General features: G+C 40.9%; 1 protein-coding gene across 7 annotated transcripts in view; it reads left to right on the top strand.

Annotated features, from left to right (window-relative positions):
* Positions 1-22940, top strand: part of MAP3K13 (mitogen-activated protein kinase kinase kinase 13) — a 54649-nt gene that overhangs the window by 1708 nt on the left and 30001 nt on the right. For 4 of the 7 annotated variants that reach the window (XR_006415172.1, XM_044434667.1, XM_044434686.1 and 1 more), the window contains exons 2-3: positions 11087-11216; positions 18605-18768. The exons of 1 other annotated variant lie outside the window; for it this stretch is intronic. The gene's annotated coding sequence lies outside the window, so the exon portion shown is untranslated. Of the gene's footprint in view, positions 1-11086; positions 11217-18604; positions 18769-20949; positions 21168-22940 lie in introns of all 7 variants that reach the window. 2 more of the 7 variants (XM_044434670.1, XM_044434671.1) reach the window with 2 other exon arrangements.

The raw sequence follows: 22940 nt of genomic DNA, 5'->3' as shown, positions 1-22940 counted from the left end.
TATAGTAATAAAAATCCCTTGTATTCTTATTAGGGGAATGTATTGCAACTTTCATGTAAATAGATGACTTGTAACCCTTTGGCAATATTACATTCTTGAATGGGTTGGATTGATTTGCTGTACATGTTCTATAATGTAGGGCTTATTGGGAATTCGATTTAGAAATGTGTAGATTTCTGTTTTTAATACTTTGAGATATTTAGTCTGTCATCATGCACCCACTTACCTGTGAGTAAGCTCCTTTGAATTCAGTGGGGCTTAGTTCTAAGTAGACATCTATAGGATTGTACTGTTTCTAAGAACTAATCTTCTCTGTACCGTGGTCTTGTGTCAATTTGTCTAACAGGCAAATTGGATCTTACAATATCAATGTTTACAAGTTCCTCCTTTTAACTTATGTGTGTAGTGGACTTAGTCAGGCAAACTTTAGCACTTTTGGTAACATTGATGTTTATAAGATGTGTGTGAATATATATAACCTTCTGATACATATGTATCACTTAGAGTTGCTTATTGTGCTGGGTGTTTCAACAGAGGAAATTTGCATAAAAATAGATCATGCATATGGGTTAAATTAGGGCTAAATTACATATAATTTCAGTGCAGAATGGATTGAAGCCTTAACTCTGGTCTTAACTCTGAGTTTAGATTTACCAAAAAACTCTCTTGTGGTGCTAACCAGGTGTACTCAGTGACAACATACTTTCAGAGTTCAGTCTAGTCCTTATTTTCTGTTGGTTTTATTGTTGTGGCTGCTCTATTGTTATATGTTGCTATGACAAATGATACATTAAATTATGATTATTGTTCTATCTTGTATTGTGATGACCTAGTATTATAAGCAATAAAGCTACACTGAAGTATTCTATAAAAACACATTATTAGGTCTGTCATGTAATTAACTTTACTGAAAATATGGCCTCAATTAACTGGGTGACAGATTTTATATATAAATTCAATACATGTATTTAAAAACTGTAGATGACAGGCTCCATCTTAAAAGAGGGATTTGACTTTTCTCTGTGGGAGGAGTGAGAGATGTTTCTAGGAGGATGTTTGTGTATCAAGTAAAGTTGTTTCAAAACATTTTTTGCCCATATTAAAATTTAATAAAATTTTATTGCATCCTTACTATCACAAGCCTCCAAAATTGGAAGCTTTTTATCAGCCAGTGCTGGGTATGAGGAGTGGTTATAAGAAAATAAGGGAAGCCGTGCTGGATCAGACCCAAGGTCCATCTAGTCCAGGTCTCCATACAGACAGTGGCAACCAGCTACCCACAGGATCCCTCAAGACCTCCTCCTGCCCTGCCTAGATTATTTGAGTGGACTGTGGGCATGGTTTGCCCATCTAGCAAACACCACTTCAGAGGAGGAGGGAAGTAGGCTAGAAGAGGTTCAAGATAACATATCCTTTGCTATTTGGTTTTTTCCCCATTCCTGCCTCCTGAAAGGCTCCCCATTCCCCCCTCTGACTAAGGACTCAGTTCTTCTGACATTTCTGCACTGGCTGTGGAGGGGCATATGAGCCCTCTCTTCCAAAATCAAGCAGCCTCTCTCTCAATTGTTGCAGCCCTATTTTATTTTTGTTTGATTAGTAGCATGAAACTTTGTTAGGTAAATAGAATATCTTTGGACGGAAGTGATTTTCAGAGCTAATCATGAAGAGAATGTCTCTTTGTCCCTTCTATTCATATTTGATACATATAAATTGTTACAAAGAAGTTTGTAGAATTTAAATTCCAGAATGTGTTCTTAATAAAATAAGACCAATCAAATAAATTGATTTTTTAATCTGCTGTATATCTTAAGCCTTTTTTTAAATGTATCATTCTTTTTAGAAATCCCACAAGAATTCTGTGTAGTAGATTATGTGGGCTGAGAGAGAATCACTTGAATAGGATCAAAATTGATAGTCAAAACTTAGCTAAAAATAAAAAATGAAGCTCTGTATCCATTGCAATGCATCATTTTAAGATAAGATTGACAAATTTATATGCTGTATTGTATGACTTCATTGTGCTTCTTATCAAAAGACTTACTTTAATTCTTACATATGCTGCTATCTATCAGTCTGTAGCCCCACAAATTCCTTGTGGAAAAGAAACCAGTTAGGTTTATTTTGGTACAACAGCCATCAGGTGTGGTGTACAGTGTTTTACTGTGTGCATGTGTGAGTTGAAAATTGTGCTGAAGGAAGTTGTTGATGTACATGTGACTGGATTTATTGTGTACTAGAGGATTTCAGCTATTTTGCAGTGTAGAAATAAAATAAATATAATAAGTTTTGTTTATGTTGTACTTCAAATCAGATTAAGTAGTGAATAGTGTATTTGCTTCATCTTTTTTTTTGAAAGCAGATGGCATTGCTTAGTTTATTGGTAATTTGTATTATTTCATATCTCTGGAACATAAGTTTACAGGTGCTTTATGTTTAGGTTAGCATATTGAGTATTGGAATAAATGCTGGATTTGCTGTTACCTAATTCTGAACACTGCATATATGAATTCAGCAATAAGTTGATTTCAGGGTTTTAATGTTGTAATATCACTTTCATATCCAAAAATACCAAGTTTCTCCCTAGCAAGATCTGCCATTTTGGTTGCCATCAGTACATCATAATTTTATATGGCTACTAATGGGTAATCTGGTGAAAAGCATTTGAAAAATGGAGTAGCATCGATTTTAAAAAATCAGGCATTTGAGCTGTCACAAGTCACTAACAAAAGAGGGTAGTCAGCAAAGATTGTAAATGATTGTGCATATGTAGCCAGGCAAATTTTATGTTCTTCTTTGTAAGGCTCTTATAATCATTTAACACTAATTGTTCTTCATCGTGGCCTCTGTGCATCACACACATGGGTTCTGCGCCTGCACAGTGCCTTTGGTCGGAAGATTAACAGCTAACAGTTTTTGGCGGGAACTCCGCTCCCTCTCCCCCACTAGCATTATATAAGGAGTGGAGTGTCCGCCATTTTCCAGTCTTTGCGACCGTCGTTCGTTGTGCCTTGTACCGCTTTGCTCTCGCTAAGATTATTACTTACCTTCTTGCTCGTTTGAAAATCTCTCCTTTTTCCTACCAAGTTTGTATCCCTTGTTGTTAGTACTTCACTTATATTTCTTCTTAACTTTGCACCATTTTTTCCTCTTTATCGTTCCTATATAAAAAAAACAAAACAAAAATATTACTTTCCCGCTTTCCTATCTCCTTTTTTCTTCTTTCTACGATGGCGTAACAGGCGGCATTCCGCAAGTGCAGAAAATGTGGCTCCAAAATGCCCGCCACGGACCCGCATGATCTGTGCCTCCTTTGTCTGGGGGAAGGGCACAGAACCGATAAGTGCAGCCATTGTTTGGCCTTCTCTAAACAGGCGAGGAAGAACAGGGAGAACCGCCTCCGCAAACTCTTATGGGACCAGGCTCTCCTCCAATTGGACCGGCTGGTGGCTAAGCCTTCCACTGTTGTAGCCCCACCCAAAGGCTGTCCAACTTCAGCTGACCTGCCGCAACGCCTGGCCTCTTCCTCCATTGCTCCGCCCTCACGCCCTTCTGAAGAAGGCGCTCATACCATGGCCGACCAGTCTGTTTCCCTGCCAAGGAAACAAAAGGAAAAAAGAAAGCACAGCGACTCAGATAAATATCCTGTGCATAAGAAGGCCAAGAAAGATAAGACGGGCAAGCCGGTTAAGAAGCCGAAGAACCCCGAGCAGGCAAAACACCGCCACTTGGGCTCGGCCTCTTCCTCGATTCCGATCCCTGCTTCGGAACCGACCCCCTCGCTCCCAACCATCCAGGCGGCTATGAGGGTTACCCCACCGGGCTCACCGCGCTGACCGACAGCCGAACCCATTCTGGATTCAAGGTGTGGTTCCATCTCTGATGGGGAAATACGAGACTCTCCATCTAGAGCTCAATCACCAATCCCAATGCCTCCAATCCCAATGGATACTGAGATCGCCATCTCCCCTCCGAGAAGCCGTAGGAGCCGTTCCTCGGATGCGAGGTCTGATGATTGGTACCACTTCAGGTACTCCTCCGAGATGGGAAGAGTACCACTCCGTAGCCTATTATCTGACCTCCAGGGGACAATCTTCGCCACCAGCGCCTCGGGAACATTTCCATTCAACTCCCAGAGACGCCCCGAGGGCCCCATCTAAAGAAAGTGGCAGATCAGAGTCACCAGGAAGATTCTTCCTCCAGTGTACCACCCCCCTACTGGATGGAATCCGACGAGTCTGAGGCTGACTCGACCTCACAGGATGCAGCGGTTGCTTCTCAGGGCCCAGGGTCGCCCGAGGAACCGTACATATCGTTTAACGATCTGATGGCCAGACTAGTGAGATCGCTCAATATAGAAGCCCACCAACAGCCGGGACCGAGCACCGATCGTTTTTATGATGTGGTCAGGGGCAAATGATCCACATCTATTGCCTTGCCGTTTATTACGACCTTACGGCAGGCAATGACCCAGCCATGGGACCTCCCAGCTCACCCACAACCGACTTCTCGTAAATATGAGTCCATGTATCAGGTGTGGGAAGAGGACATCCTGTTTCTTCTCCATCACCCCAAGCCAAATTCGGTTGTTGTAGAATCCTCGCAGGGTTGGGAAGCCCGTGGACACACCTCGCCTCGTGAGGGCAGAAAGGTTGATTCCCTCGCCCGCCAGGTATACGCAGCTTCGGGCCTTGGTTTACGAATTTCTAATTATGAGGCAACCCTGGCGCGTTACCAATATTTCCTTATGCAACACCTGGACGCCATCATCGATACCCTCCCGAATCCTATCCGCTATACTCCGACTTCCTTGGTACTGTTAGACGAGATTCACCAACTCCTTGCTAAAGGAGCTATTTGTCGCCTGTTGTTATCGGAGGGATTCCACGGGTTCTATTCCAGATACTTCACGGTCCCGAAACGAGATGGGGGTCTCAGACCAATATTGGACTTGAGAGCTCTCAATAGATTCATAACACCAAAGTAGTTTTGGATGACCACACTTCAAAGTATTCTCCTGTTGCTGGGAAGAGGGGATTGGTTCACCTCATTGGATCTGAAGGATGCCTATTTTCATATTTCAATACATCCAAGTTATAGGCGTTTCCTTCGTTTTGCGGTGGACTCTGAAATCTACGAATTCAATGTGCTACCGTTTGGATTAGCCACTGCACCACGGGTTTTTACGAAGTGTATGGCTCCTGTCTGTGCACACCTTCGATTACGTGGAATTCGGATATACCTGTACTTTGATGATTGCTTGCTGGTCTCCGACACAGAAGCAGGACTTTCATCTGCTGTTGAGTTTAGATGTGCTCTATTGCACGATCTCGGACTCTGTATTAATCAACAGAAATCTTCCCTTCTCCCTACGAAGATAATCAACTTTATCGGAGCCCGGCTGGATTTGACATTGGCAAGAGCCTTCCTTCCTTGGGACAGACGGCATGCGATTGCTCAGTGCATCGCTTGGATTCAACAAGCAAGAACCGTCCCCGCCCGGTCTATTCAGAGCCTGTTGGGACACATGTCTGCTTCCATCGCTGTGGTTCCGCATGCCAAACTCAGGCTACGTTCCCTTCAACTGTTCTTCAATGGAATGTTTCGACCACAGACAGATCCACCTACCAAACGGATTCGACTCCCGGCTTCTGTTCTTCAGTCCCTGTTATGGTGGATAGACCCAGCCAATCTGACTGTAGGTGTTCTGTTTCGACCCCGGTACCCTACAGTAACCCTCGGCACCGATGTGTCCCTGCTGGGATGGGGAGCAATTTGCTCCGATCTACGTACCCAGGGGATATGGAGTCACCGGGATTGCAGGAACCATATCAATTTTCTGGAACTTCTTGCCATTTTCAAAGCCCTGCAATCATTCGAGGATGTGCTTCTACACCAGGTCGTCCAGGCGACCTCAGACAACATGGCGATGGTCTTTTATTTGAACAAACAAGGGGGAACCCAATCCCGGAAACTAGCCCGCCTGGCCATGCAGATTTGGGATTGGTGCATACCGAGAGGTATCACTCTTCTAGCAGTTCACCTTGCAGGCACAGAAAATACAGATGTGGATCTCTTGAGCAGACATATGTCGCGGTCACACGAATGGGAGCTAGACCATTGGGTTCGCGACATGCTATTTCACCGATGGGGCCAGCCAGACATCGACCTGTTTGCCACACAACAGAACAGGGCATGCATGGCCTACTGTTCCAGAGCGGGGATGGGTCAAGACTCGCTTGGGGACGCTTTCATGATCCCCTGGACAAATATGACTTTTTATGCTTTCCCTCCGATCCCACTGATCGTGAGAGTGTTGGCAAAAATCATTCACAAAGGGGCCACAGGGCTACTGATCACCCCCTGGTGGTCACGCCAGCCATGGTTCTCAACTCTCCTTCACGTTTCCCAAGAAGAATTTCTCCAACTCCCTCTTCTTCCTTATCTTGTTACCCAGAGGGAGGGCACGATCCGCCACCCAGACTTGCTGTCGCTGAAACTGACTGCATGGAGGATATGATGACCAGCTGCGATACATCGGTATCGACACCACCAACCGTCCCGGCCATTCCTGCTCAGCAGAGTCTACACCCAGACCTACAGTATATTCTCAAATCTGCGCTACGACCATCTACTAGGAAGTTGTACGCGGCAAAATGGCAGAGATTCTCTAACTTTGCCAATTTACACTTGTTTCCGGCCTCCTCGGCTTCTGTTTCACAGATACTTCAGTTTCTCTTTGAATTGCATCACTCTGGACTCAAACCTTCGTCCATAAAAGTTTATACAGCAGTGATTTCACATTACCGGGGAACTATACATGGTCTCTCCATTTTTGCTCAACCTCTGCTTAAAAGATTTTTGAGATGATTGAGTAATCTGCATCCAACTATAAGACCTCTAATGCCCACCTGGAGTCTTTCGGTGGTTTTACAAGCGCTGACTCGATCACCTTTCGAACCTATGGTGACGATCGATCTACGCCTTGCTTCATGGAAGACTGCCTTCCTTGTTGTAGGGACTTCAGCCCGTAGATCCTCTGAACTCAGCGCCCTTCGGGTAGGCCCCCCTTTCCTAAATTTTCATAAGGAAAAAGTGGTTCTTTGGCTGGATCTGTCTTTCCTTCTGAAAGTCGCTACTTCGTTTCACATGCAACAGGAGATTGTTTTACCGGCATTCTTTCTGGCCCCTTCGAATCCGATAGAGCAATCTCTACATATACTGGACGTTCGTCGTTGCTTAGCTTTTTATAGGTCCAGGACTGAGTCTGTTCGGCGTTCTAATAGACTTTTTGTGAAATATTCGGAACATGACCGAGGCTGTCCAGTCACTTCACAACATCTTTCGAAATGGATAGTAAATACAATTGTCCTGTCTTATCAGTTAGCTAAGTGGGACTTGCCATCTACTCCAAGAGGTCATTCTACAAGAGCTGTTGCTGCTTCTTCGGCCTTTGCATCAGGGGTCCCGATAGAAGATGTGTGCAGGGCGGCCATTTGGGCTACCCCGTGTACCTTCGCCAGACATTATAGACTCGATGTCCGTGCCAGGCAGGATTGCTCTTTTGGCAGAGCTGTCCTTTCTTCTGTCCTTCGCTGATGACACCTCCCTCCTCCATTTGGGGTAAGCTTGTTATTCTGCCCATATGTGTGATGCACAGAGGCCATGACGAAGAAGAGCAGGTTGCTTACCTGTAACTGATGTTCTTCGAGTGGCCATCTGTGCAGTCACACAACCCACCCTCCGACCCCGCTTGGTGTCATGGGTGGTCCGACTCTTTCTTTCGATACTATGATCTCTTTGCTTTATGTTGTACCACTACTGAATTTGGCTGTCTTGTCATACTGACAAACCTTATTATAAGAACAAACGTCGATCTTTCAAAGACTGGAAAATGGTGGACACTCTGCTCCTTATATAATGCTAGGGGGAGGGGGAGCGGAGTTCCCGCCAAAAACCGTTAGCTGTTGATCTTCCGGCCAAAGGCACTGCACAGGCGCAGAACCCATATGTGTGACTGCACAGATGGCCACTCGAAGAACATCAGTTACAGGTAAGCAACCTGCTCGTTCCTATTTTCATTAGCAAACCCAGCTTGAAAAGGATCATTGAAACAGCTTCAAGATATGGAACTGCTTTGACCATTAAGATAAATCATATTTTTATCATGATGTCCAAGTTGGGTCATTGTATCTATTTTAACATTTGTAAAATTACACAAAAATGACCCACAAGTGGTCCATAGGACATTTGGCCAATGCTGAAAGGAAGTGCTGCTTTTTGGAAGGGAGCTAGCATTTTGTTTGTTGCAAGGAGTACTTCAGCCAACAACTTGGTTGCTTGTGCAGCTTCTACCAACCAATTGGTACATTTCACTAACATTGGCTGTCTTGGATGTGTTGGAGCAAATGTGGTAACTTTTTTTTGTCAGGTTCTATTGCAGCAGTGTTTCGTAGCAGAAGTATTTGCTTTAAATCATAGAAAATTACGTGTTGAGTGCAAAGGTCACATTATTGTGTGAAATATAAAAGAAATATGCTTAGCTTCAGAATGAAGGTAAGAAAGAGTGCCCCAAAAAAGTATTTTAAATCAGAGACCTGAATAAACTGATGCCATAGAAATATACAGTGATGATGGATATTGAGCACCATGCGTTACTTTAGCAATAAGTACCATCCTGTGTAAAGCGAGCAAGATGAGCTAGCTTACTAGATTACATGTCAGTTGTAAACTGGTGAGCAGAAAAATCCTGTGGCACCTAGACAGGGGTCTGGTGTGTTGTAAGATGCCTTGGAAGAGGAGATCCAGTCCTGGGTCCCTATACCCCTGCCTTCTCCCTAGCACCTTCTGGCCACTGCTGCATAAGGCTCCATGGTGTTTCTTCAGTTCAGTTTGGAATGGGAGTGAGGTCATGCTAGTTGATTAAATAGGGAGGTGAGAGAAAAGCCTGCACATCTCAGAGCAGGGGTGGGCAATTAATTTTCCTATGGGGCCACATGAGAAACTTTGACAGTTGTTAAGGGCTGGACCAATACACTTACAGCTCTGCTCAATATATATCTCTATAAAAACAGTAAATGAAACATTACAATGATACAATGAAAATGTGGAGCAGAGAACAACACTATTTAACTAATATTCACAAAAACATTAACATTACATGAAAAGCAATAAATTCAATTCAATTTAGCAGATCCTTCAGAATAAAAGCAGTGCAGTTGTATTGCTCGCATCTATATTACGATGATATATATTTGCATTGACTTTTAATTTGCCAGTGACCTCATGCGGGCCAGTCAGTGTCAGCCATTGGGCCAGATGTGGCCCGCGGGCCGTACAATGCCCAGGTCTGTCTCAGAGCCTCCTCCAGCAAAGACAGACTTTTTAGAGAATGGAGAGACAAAAAGCTCCTCCATTGTTCCTCCCACCTGTCAGCATCACCCTATCATAAAATAGCATTTTCAGGTGCCTTCAGATCCTTCTGTTGTCTGGTCAGTGGAATTGTGCCCTATGTTTACTAAATATCAGACACATTGATATACCAGGTTCTGTGGTGATTAAAATCACTTTCAGATAGGACCTATAGTTTGACCTTTCTCAACTGGGGTTCTCCGGAACCCTAAGGTTCTGTGAGATATCACATGGAGAAAAATAAAATAAACAATACTTTGTGTGTATGTGTGTGTGTTTATAATATAATATGTACACACATGTGTGATTACCTGAGGAGCCCTTCTGCTTGCCCCAGTTGCCTAGGAGTTGGGAGGGGTCCCACGGGGAGTCCCTGTCTACAAGGAAGGGGCTGGGGCAGGAGGTATATCTGCCTCAGGCTTGTGGGGAGCAGTGTGGTGGCAATTCTGTGTGACCACTGAGGTTAAGCGGTGAGAAATAGGCTCTAGTCAGTGAGCGGTGGAAGGAAGATGTGGTGGGGCCTCCATCTGCCCCTGGGGCTATCTTGGGAGGAGAACAAGAAGGTTAATGCCATTGCAGGGCTGGTGAATCCTTTCTTCAGGCAGATTAGTTTGGGCTAGAGGCTTGTTCCATGAAGCAGTTGTTATGGGAAGGGTTATGGGAAGGGTGGCAGAGTGGGATGTCACATTAATAAAATAACAGTAATAATGCAAGTAAAATTAAATTGTGTGGTACTCCTGAGTGCCTGTGCATAGGTTGGACTGAAGAGTGTATAATAATAATTATAATTATCATGATTTTGTAATAATTTATAGTAGTTTTTATGTAGGAGTACCCTGAGATATGGATATGTTTGTTTAGTTGTTAAGTCGTGTCCTACCCTTCACCACCCCATGGCCTACATTCCTCCAAGTTCCCCTATCCTCCACCATCCCCCGGAGTCCACCCAAGCCCACACCCACCGCCCCAGTGACCCCATCTAGCCACCTCACCTCTGCTGTCCCCTTCTCCTTTTGCCTTCAATTGTTCCCAGCATTAGGATCTTCTCCAGTGAGTCCTTTTTTCCCATTAAGTGGCCAAAGTATTTGAGTTTCATTTTCAATATCTAACTTTCTAAAGAACAGTCAGGGTTGATTTTCTTTAAGATTGTCTTATTTTATTTCTTTGCGGTCTTTTTCTTTTTTAAAAAAAAATTTCTTTGGTCTTATTCAATTCTGCTTCTGGAGAAGCTTTGCTTTTTCCTTAAGTTGTTAGAAATATAAAACTCAATTTTAAGCATGATTTTATCTAATAATTTTATGAAGAAGTATGCTTATGCAATGCTAAGCTAATAAATTAGTTTATGGTATTGGCAATATAAATATCTTTTGCTTATGGTTTCATATAATAGCACAGGGAAAAGGCTTCCATGCTGGCCCTGAAGAACAGGAATTGCTGAGTTTTATACTTTCTTTGTAGTATTTTTAAATTGTCCTAACCGTGTGCCCAAGTCCTGCACTTTTAAAGGAGGGTTTTTGACTTGAATCTGTGTGTACAGAATGTTAGCAAGAATGTTCCATAAGATTTGACAAGAAGCAAGCATATGGTATTTACTTGGTGTAATCTCTTGTATAAATCTAGTCAGAAATCACAAAATGTGCAATTTACATATGTTTAACTGATGGAAATTCTTTTGTAGTTTGCTAAAATTCAGATTTTGGGGATAAGCGTCAAGAGGACCCAATCAGCAAGACTGCATGGATAATTAAAGTTTCCAAAAATGTGCCATGAATTGTTACCCTTCTACTGGAATCCACAATTTGAAGATGGTAAGAGACTATTTTTGTTCTGTCTAGTGTTTTAGAGGCAATCTACAAAGTGAATAAACAAGCAATTTAAAAAATCTCACTGATGTTTAGTTGGTATGGGACAAAGGTCTTTGGTATGTCAGGAACACTTTCTATCTGCCCAGTTTGCATGCAATGGCAATCCTGGATTGTTGTGAAGGAAATAGTGTGTGTTTTGCATGAATCAATTACTCCTTCTGCCAGTGGGAGAAGATGCTGTACCTTTGGTTTGTTTATTCTGATGTCTGAACCTGGAATTCAGACTTGTCTGCCCCGTTGTATAATAAAAGTCCTTCCTGTTTCTCTCCAATCAAATATAAATACGTATTTTCAGGCCTTCATTTAATATCTCTGCATTATAAATGCAATACGTCTTTCTTTGTCTTGTGCCCCAAGCAAGATTTTTAAAATTTGTGTTTATCAAGTTTTTACAGGAACATTTCTATCATGTCTTATAAATAAATAAAGGAAGAACTATGCTGGATTAGAGGAATTGCCGGCTAGTACAGGTTTCTACTTATACCATAGCCAGCCAACCCACATTTGTCTGTGGGAAACCCACATTTAGGACATGTATACAGTAGTACCTTCCTGTTCAAATTCTTCAGCAACTGGTATACAGAGATTTACTAACTCCAATACTAGAGAACATATATAGCCATCATGATGAGTAGCCATTGATAGCCTTATCCTCCATTTATATGTGTAATCCCATTTTAAAGCCATCCAAATTGGTAGCCATCATTAAATTTTGTGGTAGTAGATTTCATCGTTTAATTAGGTACTGTTTGAAAATGTTATATAATTTTATTTGTCTGGAATTTCCAAGTTTCAGGTTTCTGTGAGGATCCTGTAGTCTAGTATTATGAGAGGGGAAAAAATGTTTCCCTAACTACTTTCTCTGCATTAATATCATTGAGCTACTTTGCATGATCACTGTGGCTTGAACAAGCCACTGTGTTCTGTTGCAGCTGAGGCACACACCAGGTATCATTTGCATTATCACCTGCTTGTTGCAGCCCACTGTGTCATTTGAACCCAGTAGAATAGCTTGTGGGTGGAAGAAACAACCCTCAATGCAACTAATGGGTTGTTTTCTCCTCCAGCAAGCCAAGCTGCCCAGGTTTGGATAATTGGACAAGTTGCACCCATATAAATCAGGTCATTGCTTCATCTTTCCTGATCAGCTCTGTAATGATCAATAAAGGTATAAGTTCTAGTCAGACTCAGACATAGTGGGATCAATAGTCAAACGGTAATTTTTGAGAACTGAAATTTCTAAACGTGCTTTACCTGAGCAAATATATAAGTTTGGATGGTTATCCCTTGCTTCATACTCATGGTTTTATGAAGCCCTGAATGAGTGCTGAGCTAGCATGCACCTCTCTCATCCAATGCACCTCTCTCATCCAATCCCTCCACTTCTCTTATTGTATCCTGGCTTTGGCATGGAGATCCTGGCTTCAATTAACCCAGAGTTTCGTGTTACATCTAAGCTAGGGGATTCTGGGTTACTCCTGGTTAACAAATCAAGACAGTATGTCAGCATCCTGATTCATTATTCTGACATTACCCATTTTGGATGTGGCGAATATTACCAGATTAATGGAAGCCAAGGTCTCTTTACCAAAGCTAGTATACAGCATGAAGGGGGGAGGGACAAAGGGGCCTGCTTAGTGACAGCATCAGAAATCATTCCATAAATAAAAGGAGGGTTGTGCCACTGAACAAACAATTCAATTCTGCAGAAATTATATATTTAAACATTTATATACTGCTCCATTTCTAAGCATATTCTAAAGAAGAAAACAATAAAGGATTAAAAGATATACTTGCAAGGGATGTTAAAGTATTTTATTCTGCACTCCCAGGATTGTTAATATAGAATTGGTTTCTCACAATTTTCTTTGTCCCATTTAAGTCAAGAACTATTACAGCTACCCAGGAATGTCTCTGTACATGAATATTATCAGGCTCCAATTCTAGCAATAAATTAGCTGAAACTTCGGTGACAGGAAAATATACAAAAATAGTACAGTTCTGAACTTTTTATGGATAAGCAGCTAATCTCTCCAGTATATTGGAAGCTTTTTCTTGAAAATCTTCTAATGTGATGGCTGTGTCTGTTAAGTCCCAATTCAGAAAGAAGACGGAATTATAGCTCATATTCTTCCATAGTTTAATTTTCTTCTAGGATTGCTAGGTTCAGAATGGCACAAAGCTTGTGTGCCTTGAATAGCTGCATAAAAAAAAAAAAAAGAATTACATATTACCTTTAGGCTACTGTCGCTCTAGCTGCCACAGTGTACTCTACTTCATAGTTATATAAAAGGGTTATATAAACAAGGATTTATTTTTTTAACCCCCCACACCATGAAAGTTGTAAAATGAAGCACAGATCAAAATGCAGAATTATTTGGGCAACTACAGATCATTAGATTCTGAAAAAGAAAGAGCAATGCATTTTTCTTTGAAGTTCTGTAGTGGAGAAAAGCTATACATGCCAACATTTTATTTTCTGTGCTACTGCTAAAGACACATGTCCATTCTTTACTATGGAACACTGTACTCATTGGTTGTTTGCAGACAAAAACTGTGAATGAGCCTTGGGCTTCTTTCTCTTCCTCCATTCTGGCCATAAGGAGGGATTGGGAGCTTCTGCATCTGTCCTCAGTGGTTCTTAATCTAGCATTATGTCTGAATATGAACAGATATGGCAACTATTCTTTGCTGAAACAAACCAATTTGAAGCCATGGTTTGTGGAGTTACATTCTTTCAATAAATCATAGTTAAAATTAGCATTGTTTTGGATCTGGATGTAACATTAAATGGTGGTTAATTGTAAGTGAAAGTAAAAGCTCCTGATTTCATCCTCAGGCCCACACTAAGGGAAGAGTAGAGGGGGAAAGTGCATGTGGCTGAAGCTTGTTCAAACAATGGTGAATCAAGGGTTCTACTCCCCATGGATGAGTGTATGTGCCCCTTCAGCAGTTTCCATTTGTTACCCTACAGAGTAATTTTACCATCTTGGCTGGTTTTCAGATTAGTGATAGCCTTACCATTGTGATTCTTGCTCTAGAACTGAGTTGGATTACTATAGCACAGTATGTATGCTGCCCTTGAGGAGAGTTTGGGTACTTTATTTTGTGCAAAACTCAGCAAATAGAATTCTGACTGTTGCATCTTGTTGAAATGAATTATCTTACACCATTTTGTAAGAAATTGCATTGGCTCCACATTCTCTACTGAGCCCAATCCAGGGAACTGGTTATCACCTTTAGAGACTGGAGAGCTGAGATTGGAACCCTGTGCCTATCTTGTGCCCTTCTTGCAAGAGTTGGGCAGTGTGGGAGGAGGACAGAGATAATTTTTCCTTCTAGTAATAATAATAACAACAACAACAAGAAAAGTAAGCCTCTCCTCTCTGCTGCTTTCCTGGGCCACTGGTAAGCTGCTTCCTTGATATCCTGTGGATCCTTGGGGTCATAAGATTGCTTTGTTAAAACTACAAGTGGTTTGGGACCCAAATACCAGTAGGACTATCCTGTTCAGGCATACTATCTAGCTCATACATTAAGCTCTTCAAAGGAGGGCTTTCATTAAGTACTATGAGTGGAAGAAAGACACTTTGCATTTACAGAAGAGTAAGTCTTCTGTATGGTGGCACCTCAATTTTGGAATGCCCTCCCAAAGGAACTTAAGATTGGTGCTAGCTTAGTTTTCTTTTTGGCTTTAAATTAAAGTGTTCTTTTTTGCTCAAAAATAGTTGAAAAGTTGGAACATTTTATGTTTTTCTTTGATTTTCTGGTTGAAGAGTTACTTTGTATTTTTTTGTCTTTTGCTTTGCATTTATATAGTTTTTATATTGTTTTATTTCTGTGCACACTAGCCTGGGATCGCTTGTGGATGAGGAGTAGTCTATAAATGTAAAAAATAAAGTCATACTGTTATATACTGATATGTAGGCCATGCTTTGTGTTTGTAGTAAGACAAACCTAACCACAGGTCCTTAAAAGGCGAAAGAGAATGGCTTCTGAATGATAGAGAAGACATGAAAACTCACTATAAGGAAACAATGTATAGAGATATTCTTTGGTTTCCCTTGTGTTCTTTAATATCTCTTTAAGTATGTTGAACTCAACCTTTGAGTACTTAGAGATAAGCCCTTATCAACCAGCAGTTAAAATAACAAACCCTCCCATATTGCTGAGTTGGACAGAAATTCCCAAAGGCTTCTGAGGCTACAGTAAATGAGTACAAATGTTATACAAATCAGCCTTGACTGGAGCAAAGTTTAGTCATTGAAGAGATCCATTGCAACAGGACATTTTGCATTGTTCTGTGTAGTCTGGCAGTGTACAGTGAGTATTTTAGTTAGAATGTTTAGTTTTTAACTAAGTAGATTGCCAGCCTAGATTGATAAACAGATTCTTCTAGTAAATAAGTGATTTGTGAACAAATGTCAGGACTTTGTTTAGGTTGGGTGGGGTGAGCTAGTGGGTTTCCCCATTTGTGTGTTATGAGTGAGGAAGGCACTTTCCAAAATCAATCAGCCATAACTAGCAGAAGGATCTCTTTGTCAGAGTATGATAACTACCGTATTTTTCACTCTATAAGATGCACTTATTTCTCCCTCAAAAGTAAGGGGAAATGTCTGTGCGTCTTATAGAGCGAATGTGTGTGTGCCCGACGCCCGGGACGCTGCCGGCCCGCCTGCACGATGTGGCACCACCTGGCTGGCATGCGCTCGGTGCGCGCTTCTCCGCCTCCCCCTCCGGCGCAGGTGAGAGCTATACTGCTCAGGGGGAGCGGTGCGGAGGAGGAGGAGCTGCGGGCTTTAACCCGCCGGCCGCACGGAGAGAGACTGCTCACCCCCACCGCCCGGGAAGACCTGCCGCCGCTGCTGCGCCGCCCGGAAGACCACCACCAGCACACTGCCGGCCTGGCTGGCACCACACCTGGCCGGCACGCACTCGGCGTGCCCTGCTCCGCCCCCCTCCTCCAGCGCTGGTGAGAGCTGTTAATCACAGGTCGGTGTGTGTTTTCAAATGGCAACCCGTCTTTTAATGAAGCCCATGGGAAAGTGATGGGGAATGTGGCTGTGATTATCAGGAAGCTTTCCATGGATCCCTCCTCTAAAAACTAGGTGCATCTTATGGTCAAGTGCATCTTATAGAGCGAAAAATACGGTAAATCTTGACAGTATTAGCTTCATGTTTCTTGTTTTCTTGTGAGATGTTTTATAATGCTCTTGAAAAAAATGTTACTTGAACAGGTGTTTTGCAGAATCATTATTTATAAGCATTTATATTTACAGTGAACTATTTTAAAATACCTTACTGTGTTCAGAATAGTATTTCTGTTCTATATAGGTTTGCTTTGGCTCAAATAATTAAATATCCCAAACTGATATCTCCTAACTCTTTGCATGTGTTTGTGATAGGAACACACTCATACTCCTTTACATTGGTACAAGTTATAGATGATTTTTTTCTGGAAAAAGTAGACAAATGCAGTTAAGCAACACTTACCTGTTGTTTTCTTTGAGACTGTTTCAATTTACTATACATTTGCCAAGCATTTTTTAGTTTGGGTGGATGACAAACATTCCCTGAAAGTAAACAGTACTGTTTTCAATTCAATTTACTTTCTTCATTGGGTGCTTTTAAAAATACCTTAATTAGGGGATGTGATCCTGTCTTGTATGCACATTTTAAAGGGGATATGAGAATTGAGAGAAACCAAGAGGATTGTTGCCAGGAAGCCAAACTCAGTAGACTGGTTTCTTAGCCAAGGTAGAATGATCAAAGCTGAGACATCAGAGTAAGATGGATCCATCTTCTTCAGGAGGAACACAGTCACTTGAGCAGAAGGTAATTGGTATTGAGGTCAGAGAAACTCCTCATGTATGTTTAAAGCTAGTATGCTGTAGTGGTAGTTGAAAGCACCACTGATGGAGGATCTTTCATAGGCAATGGCAGTGATGCTCAAGCTAACTTTGGTTAGTACTGTGCAGAAGAAGGCTATGAACCATTTCTGAAAGTTCATAATTTAGGATATGCAGATGATACCTTATTGCAGGCAAAAAGCAGCCATGAACTGAAATGACTCCTGATGAAGGTGAAAAAAGGATGTACAAATGCAGGGCTACATCAGAGCATTAAGAAAACAAAAGTCACAACCACAGAAGAATTTCAGAACTTTACTGTCAATGGTGAAGAAAGTGACATTGTGAAAGTACTTGTATACCTCAGATCAGTCATCAATTCAAAGGGAGACTGCAGCCAAGAAATTTGGAGAAGAGTGAGACTTGGTAGGGCAGCAATGACAGAACTAGAAACGATCATCAAGTGTAAGGATGTTTCACTGGAGATCAAGGCCAAGATCATCCACACTATCATGTGCCCAGTCAGTGTGTCTGGGTGTGAAAGGTGGACAGTAAAAAAGCTGGCAGGAAGAAAATTAATGTGTTTTGGAGGAGGTGGAGAGCCCTGTAAATATCCTGGACCAACAGAAAGATTGATATGTGGATCCTAGATCAAATCAAGTCAGAGCTTTCCCTTGAAACAAAAATGACAAAACTGATGATATCCTACTTTGGGCTCATCATGAGATGGCTGGAGAAGATAATCATGCTAAGGACTGTTGAAGGCAAAAGCTGAAAAAGGCAGCTAGCTGTAAGATGGATTGATGGCATACAGGATGCCACAGTTTGACTTTTCAAGAGTTAAACATGGTTGTCAAGGATAGGGTCACCAGAAGTAAGAGATGAGTTGATGACATCAGAGAGCAAGAACAGCAATAACAGTGGGGATGTGATGGATAAAATATGACTCAGTTTCCCCCCCTATAATTTCTAATGACTTTCTTTGCTTTGTAATTTGAACTTGGGATTGCACTGACTGTACATTATGTCTGTACCACCTAATAAGATGTGCAACTAGAGGGATTCATTTGATTTGTACCCTGCATTTCTACCAAAAATGGCACTCAGGATTTCTTTAAGCATGGAAAGTTATCTCACATCTCCTATATCTGATATAGTTGCCATGTTTTTTGGGTTTGTTCAGATGGGCGATAAATTAGTAGATGTGAAAATGGACATAATGTCTTAGGAAACATATTGATTTCCATGAATTCCATGTAAAATCCACAAAAAATGAGTGCACACTGATAGAACTGATGTGTGCCTTAGAATCTGGAACGTTGACTGTGTCTCCCCAGAATCGGATTATATAGTCTTCATTCAAAATGTCTTGTTGGTGTTACTTTTTACCTGAACCAATAAACGTATGTTCAGAACCTACACAGTTCAAACCAAGCCTTCCAAAACAAAACAAAACAAGTCTTTTTCCTTGGCTATTTTCAGAAAGAAACATTGGAATGTCTTACTGTTGCTCTTTGAAGAAATCCAGTGCTTGTTCTTTCTCTTTGAAGTTGCACTGAGTGTCAGCTTGGTTTAGTTGATCTAATGTGAAGAGGAAGTCTGCAGAAAAGGACGTGTGATACTGCTGAACCTGGAACAATGATCAGGTACCAGAATGAGCCTTAGTTTTAGAATGGAAAATCTGTTCTACTTGGTCAAATGCTTTTCTTCATTTAGTATGTGGATTCTAGGACTGTCAGGACCTGGGTTCTCTGCTCTGCCAGAGGTAAGCCTCTCAGTTTGTGCTAGAGTGGAATATACTGAGACATGATGAGACTTTTTCTTGCTTCTTGCAAATGGCCTCACTTTTTGCTGAGTTCCAGTGAATGACAACGGGCATCCTTGTCTTGCACCCTTTTGTATCTCTATAGATTGCTTGAAATTATTTCATTAGATAGCATCTTGTATGTGCTATGCCAGTGATGAAGGAAGCACTGATTGTCATTGCCAGTGTAGAGGACTTGATCCCCAGTAGTCAGTTCTCTTACATTAATTGCCTCAAGTTTGCTGTATGCTACTGGAAATATTTTAAAAGCTAGTTTGCTTTAATACATTCCTCCTGTCATCTGGATAAACTGTCTATATAATTAATGGACAATAAATAATTTTGAGGCCCATCAAATCCTCAGTCTGGCTAAATTAACTCCTTGCCCAGAATCTTTTCAATTGATAAAATCCCCATGTTTTCCTCCCTCCTGCCCTCCCTCTTTTTCTTTTTCTTTTTGTAGAAAAAACCTATATTTAATAATCTGAGAAAATATTCTCCCAGGTGCCTCATGTTTGTCTAATATCAGTCCATTTGGAATTAATAATATTTATCAGTGACTTTGTATAAAATTGTAGCAGTGGCACTGAACCCGTGAATTCAGCATCTAATATATTTTGAAAACAAAGTAATATTGAAACAGTCTCCCCTTGTTTTCTTCTTTGATTCTCATGATCAAAATAAGCCAGCATGACTTATTTAAGCTATGACAATTTATTTAAATTGTGGTGCATATGGGGTGTGAATCATTGCTCAGGTGTAACTGTACCACAGCTACAGTTCCTTATTTTGATTATGCAAACCACTCTTAATTTCTTTACCATCACAACTCTTCTGTTCCTCACATCACATCCCCATTCTCTGCAGTAAGAATAAATTGTCCTCCAAGATTAAATTAAGAAAAACAGTGGTGTCACCCTAATCCTTTACTGGTGCTACAAGAGCCACCCTAACTTTTTACTGATGACTGCTACTTGAATCCTTTCTGAAAAATACACTGTTTAGATAATTGAACATTAGGAGGATTATAATGTGTATCTTTTAAATATCAGAAAATCTACCTAATGTTTTAAATTGAGTTGTATTTTTATATCTATATGTCACATTTTCCTCAGCTAGAAGCTGAGTGTTCTTTTTGGCTATGGAGGAAGCTTATAGCAAGTTAGTGGTACACTTCAAGAAGTTGCTTCATTTTTTAAATTACTTTTGTGGTTGTCAAGTGGAGTCATACTTAGAAAGTTCAGGAAGTTCCCCTTTATTGTGGGTTTGCCAGAGAGTAATGAGAGAGTTGTGATGAATATATGTTGGGCCTGATATGGTGCAGCTTGGGAGCTGATTGGAGTATAGACCACACGTTTTGTGTATATTGTGGCTTTTACCAACTTTTGCTATTCCACTGTGATTTGGAGAGGAGCTGGCACTTTCTAAATAAGGGTTTGCAACATTCACCAAGTTTCTTTTACTGGATGTGCAATCCTAGATTATTTTCGTTTTATGTAATCTTCAAATTTTTATATACAGTTGATTAATAGTGGCTTGACTTATGTATGCAACTTAAAATGAGTAATGATTTAAAAGACTAATTAAAATATTAATTCCAGACTCTGATTTAAAATAATAGTTGTTTATAGCAGATGGTAGATACTTAATAGTGCTTCATACAAGACCTGTTCAGGAAACTGTGTGTGTGGTATGTTTTAGACACGCATACACCATATCATAGAGATGGAGTATTTTCCCATTTTGCAGCTGTGTGGCCGAAATTCATTGTTCTCATTGTTCTGATATTCACCACATAGCTTTGTTTTCATTATCATCTGCTCACATTGGCCCCATGCCCTTCCCAGCTCGTAGGGTCTGTATCGTAAACCTTTGAGGCTGTATTGCAGGGGTTTCATTGGTAGCCTTCGCTTGTTCTGTGATGAGATTTTTCTGAAGAAAGGCAAGCTATAGTTGCCTGCTCCTGATTGGTCACCCCTTCTGACTCTTCTCCACTGTCTCCCCTCTGCTCCCTCCCTTTTAGAGCACGCACCACAGCAGCCTCTGTTCTGAAACCTAAAGCAGTCCGTATACATCCATTCATGAATCTGTGACGTCAGTAGCTTCTGTGTTCTCTCTTGCAGCGGGGTTGCAGGATTGTGTGGGTGGAATTTCCCTTCTGTATATTACATGGCAGGTTTGTGTGTGTTTTGCCATCCATATCGTAACACCAGAAAATGGAGCAAGATTCTATCCATCCCTGTAAGTATATTAAAAAGAAAGTCTGTCTTCCTTCTATGGGTGCAGAATGATCGGTGTTGCCTTGTTGCCATTTATTTCAGAGAAGCCGATGGATTGTATGTTTGGGTGTGAATGTCAGGAAAAATCCTGAAAGCCACCATATTAAAGCTAAGAATATTTCTGTGTCTGGCAGCTGTTTGTCCATTTACTTGTCCGAAGCGCCTATGTAGACATGTTTTATTTGCAGTTCTTGTGGTTGTGCAATAATCCGGCCCTCTGTATAAAACGGGAAGGAATGGATTTCAGAAGGCTGTGAATAAGAGGGGGAAAATTGCAACTGATTTTAGAACAGCAGGCTTCCCTACTCCTACCCCCACCCCCTTTCGTGAAAATGTAATTCTGTTGTCTGCTGGTGTAGCCTAAAATGTATGTCAATACATTTTGGGTGGATAAGGGAATAATTCAAATCAATTTAGCATTGATTTAGCTATTAATTAGGTTTGTATTGATGAAAATAGCTATTCCCATTACTGTGAATGTACTGATTTTAATCATTTTAATTTAAGGTTAAATCAATTCATAGAAATAAAAACTTTCAGCAGCAAAACTCTTAATAAAAACAGTCATTCTTAACAATTAAAGATTATCTGGGCTTTATTCTTCGCAGAGAGCATTATACTTCATAAACAGTCCCACACTGTTTATCTTTACTGAAGTCTAATGTGTGATATCCTTTTTGGGATTTGCTTGCACAACTTTGCTGTTGAAATCAATGAGGGCTCATTTTGAATAATCTTCTAAAAAGAAGGGCAATGCATTGTATCCCCTTCAGAAATGGACTGCAGCATATAAGTCAATAAAGCAATATTAGACAAATTACTTGGAAGTGATAGTTTAGTCTTTGTGAGCCCTGCGAAGTTGCAGCATAGAATTTTCCTCATTTATTGAAAGTGGACATACTTGTGAAGTTGTATTTTTGGCACTGTGCCTAGAATGGAAGAGAAGAAATGAAAAAGAGAGGTTGTTTGATTACAGTGTATGGAATAACCATCCTACCCTTCCTCTCCACTGGAATACCTACCCGTGATTCTCTCGTTAACTCTCTTTGCACTCACTGGGAACCATCAAAGTAGTGGGAAGTGCATGTCAAATGTTCACTGTTATAAAATTAACTCAAATCAGTAGTTTTGTGATGAAAACCCCCTTATGATAGTAGCTTGATGATCAGTTTGTATCTGTGGTTGGTTTCTCAAACAGCTATTAAATATAGTACAGCTTTGATTTGCATGTTCTACGTTCATTAATTCTTAAAAATTAAGCTTGATATTGGCTTAAACTCTACAAATGGATTCCTGATTATGGTTGCAGAGGTCATGATTCCCCAATGCTTTTGTATTAATACTTGCTATTGGATAGATCAAGTTCTTGTTTTGTGAGTTAAATTATATAGAATCTTAGCTTTGAAATTTAAAGTCTGTAGGGCAAGCCAGTGATAACTAAAGTTTCATTGATTTTACTGGGACTAAACCATTACTATCTTTGCTTGAATCTAGCCATTTGTTTCTTTATGGTTGCAGAGAAATATTAGCAGAGGTAGTATGAAAAACATAAGGATCAGAAAAATATTTCAAGTTTTTCAGCTTTTAAAATTCTAAACCAATATATCAAGACTTTTAATGAGCTTTTCATGTTTTAAAGGTAAACATTTTTGGTTTAGTAGGACTGAACCACACGCAATTCTTGCTTTCACAATGTGAAAGAGCAATCTGCTGCCATGTGCAGCCTTGGGCATCT

Source organism: Varanus komodoensis, unplaced genomic scaffold (assembly GCF_004798865.1).
Source record: "Varanus komodoensis strain SLA01 unplaced genomic scaffold, ASM479886v1 scaffold1, whole genome shotgun sequence".
NCBI lineage: Eukaryota > Metazoa > Chordata > Lepidosauria > Squamata > Varanidae > Varanus > Varanus komodoensis.
The sequence above is the reverse complement of the archived record's forward strand: the minus strand, read 5'-3'. Positions and strand labels throughout refer to the sequence as shown.